This window comes from Rattus norvegicus, chromosome 4 (assembly GCF_021556685.1).
Source record: "Rattus norvegicus strain SHRSP/BbbUtx chromosome 4, alternate assembly SHRSP_T2T, whole genome shotgun sequence".
Lineage (NCBI taxonomy): Eukaryota > Metazoa > Chordata > Mammalia > Rodentia > Muridae > Rattus > Rattus norvegicus.
In genome coordinates, this window is record NC_141537.1 from 172,202,952 (window position 1) to 172,205,695 (window position 2,744).

Below are 2,744 nucleotides of genomic sequence, written 5' to 3' on the forward strand. Positions count from 1 at the left end.
AGAGAAATGTCCCTCAGGCAAACCAGTCAAAACCTACCTAAGAATGTAGGCAGATACGGTGGTTTCTGCAGGGATTTGTCCTGTCAAGGAGTTTGTCCTCTGCAACACAGCTTCCCCTGACCTCTGTGTGTCCTCACTCGTGAGATTGCTGTGCACTATTATGTGTTAACCTGTCTCCTGCATTATGTCGGGTGGGACTCATCTGAATTCTTTTGACAGACACCCCAAAAAGCAGAGGTCAGAGATGAAGCCAGGTCCAGGTCCTGGAGGTAATGCCCTTGAGTGCTCCAACTCAGAGAGCCCACTGCTAGCATGTCTGATCTCATCTGGAAGCCTGATAACAGAGGTGATGAAGGATTAGCCAAATGGCAGTGACATCAGGTGTCCATGAGATGTCACTGGTTCTGCTGTGTATACATTTAAATACACTTCCGTGTCACCTATGAAGAGCTTATATCACATATCGATTATCAGTCATTCCTAGGCAGCTAAACTAGAAAGAGATAAGCCGAAAACATGGAAGATTGGCAAGAATCATTCAGGTAAGCCAGTCAGGGAGATGATTCTTCTCCAAAATCAACCCCAAATCACCGGAACATATTTGTTCTTTTTTCCGGATTGTTTGCAAATTTATTAGCAATTATTTATGATTATTGTGACATGCATTGAATCGCTCACACTTGCATCTCAACCAGAAGAAGGGATATTAGCGGGGCGTTAAAAATTGAATGATTGCGGCTCTTTCTCCTTTTTATATAAAATGCATTTTTGTAGGGAGTTTTTAAACTTTGCTTTAAAATACTGAATTATAGTTGCTTTTACGTTTTGGAAAGTTTCTCAATGTCTACCTATCAAATATTAATACAGAATGGAGGACACTTGACTCAGAAACCAGGAACTTAGCCCCAACTCAGATAGCGACTAACTTGGGGGATCTTGGGCTACTTACAAACATAATAATTCTCTGAGCTCATATATTATTATTATTATTATTATTATTATTATTATTATTATAGAGATATGAACTGATTTTACCTTTATTTCCTTCACGTTAAGCCAATTATTAAATTTCACCGTGATTTCTGGGTTGGGGCAGAAGGAAGGTGTCATTCAGAGTGATGAAGGCTGTGGCCTGGTTGGCCTCACTGGGGAAGCTGGAGGAGCACGGACTGCCCTGCTGGCAGGTGGGTGATATTCAACAATGTCCTCAGCAGCTTCCAGCTTCTAGCAGCTCCATCAGGCTGTCACCTGCTGTGGCCAGCGAGTCTGCGATCAGCTCAGCTGCCTTGGAGTCCCCCTCAGCAGAGATGATGGCTGCCTTCTTCTTCTGCTCACCACAAACCTGGCTCTCTCTGCTTCCTGCTTGGCTTCCACGCCTCGGTAAACTCCTTCCCGAAGGTTGGATGTGTCAGGGACCCGTCATCCAGGATGAACCCAAATGTTGCCGCTCGCTCTGTGAGGTCATCGCTCGCCCGCCTGGAGACCAGCGCTCGCTGGGTAATCAATTCTCCAGCATCCAATCGAGCCACCACTGACTTGAGGATCTCTGTGGTGACAGACGGCAGTGCCCCGCTTATCGTAGTCCTCGCCAATGCTGGTGTAGATACGAGGAAGCTGGCTGGCCACGGGACGGAGGAGGATGCGAAGTGCGATGCTGACGTTCTGCAAGTCTTTGCTACCAGTGATGACCGGTGCATTCCGTGGTTGAGAGCGGCAGTCAAAGATGATTGACTTCTGTACCCAAGGGATGAGAAAGTGAGTCCCGTCTCCTACCACAATGTCCTGTACGCCACAGAATCGGTCGAAGATGACAGCACTGTGTTATATAACATCCACGTTATATAAAGCAGAGTTTACTGTGCCTCCTGCAACTGCTAACGCCAGGCTGAACTTTCCGATGGACTCAAACACTTTGGCAGCCATGACTCCTGTTGCTTCCACTCGCCCCTGTTTCCACTTCCACATGAATTCCCGCTCCTATTATTTTTAGAAAAGGAAATGGGCACATGTGACCTATGTACCTTTCAATATTATTTCAAGTAATTTGGAGCCACCGGTCACTGCGTCCTGCTTTGTATCCTTCGATCCTCTTCCTGCTATGAGCCAGTGTGGTGCTCACGACAAGAGTCTGCTTTGTGGGGCTGTTTCCCTTCAGCATCACAGCTCAGAGGCAGAGGCAAGACTGTGCAGGGAGGCTGGGATTAAGCAGAGGTCAGCCGTGGTCCCAGAGGACTGCTGCCATGCTTCCCCCTCGGCACAGCCTCATTGCCAACAGCCACCTCTTACTCAGAATGGCGACTGCCTTTTCTACCGCGATGTCTGCTACCACTTGTGTTCTATTTTTTAGCATTCATCTATATGTATGTCTCCATGTACGTATGTTACTAGTGAGCGGGTACCCACAAAGGCCAGAAGAGGGCGCACGATCCCAGGAGCTGGAGTCGCAGGCGGTTGTGAGGCGCCCTATGTGAATGCTGGGAACCAGCCCCAGTCCTCTGGACATGCGCATGCTCTCTTAACTGCCCGGCTGTCTCTCAGTTGCTTTAGTTCTGGGAGGCGTCGGTCTCAATCCAGAATTGTGGATTGCTGTCTATATGCAGGTGAAAGCAGTCGCAAGAGAAGACAAGGCCTGTGATTGGGCAGTGAAAAAGCAAGGCAGGCACAGAGTTTTGGCAAGAGGGTTGGGAGAAAGAAAGAGAAGAACCAAGATGGAGGACGAGAAGGACGACCCAGATCTGTGTGGT

The 2,744-nt window shown here is 48.0% G+C and overlaps 1 pseudogene; it reads right to left on the reverse strand.

Annotated features, from left to right (window-relative positions):
• Positions 1-1,067: 1,067 nt before the first annotated feature.
• Positions 1,068-2,041, reverse strand: Phb1-ps5 (prohibitin 1, pseudogene 5; annotated as a pseudogene).
• Between the last annotated feature and the right edge of the window lie 703 nt (positions 2,042-2,744).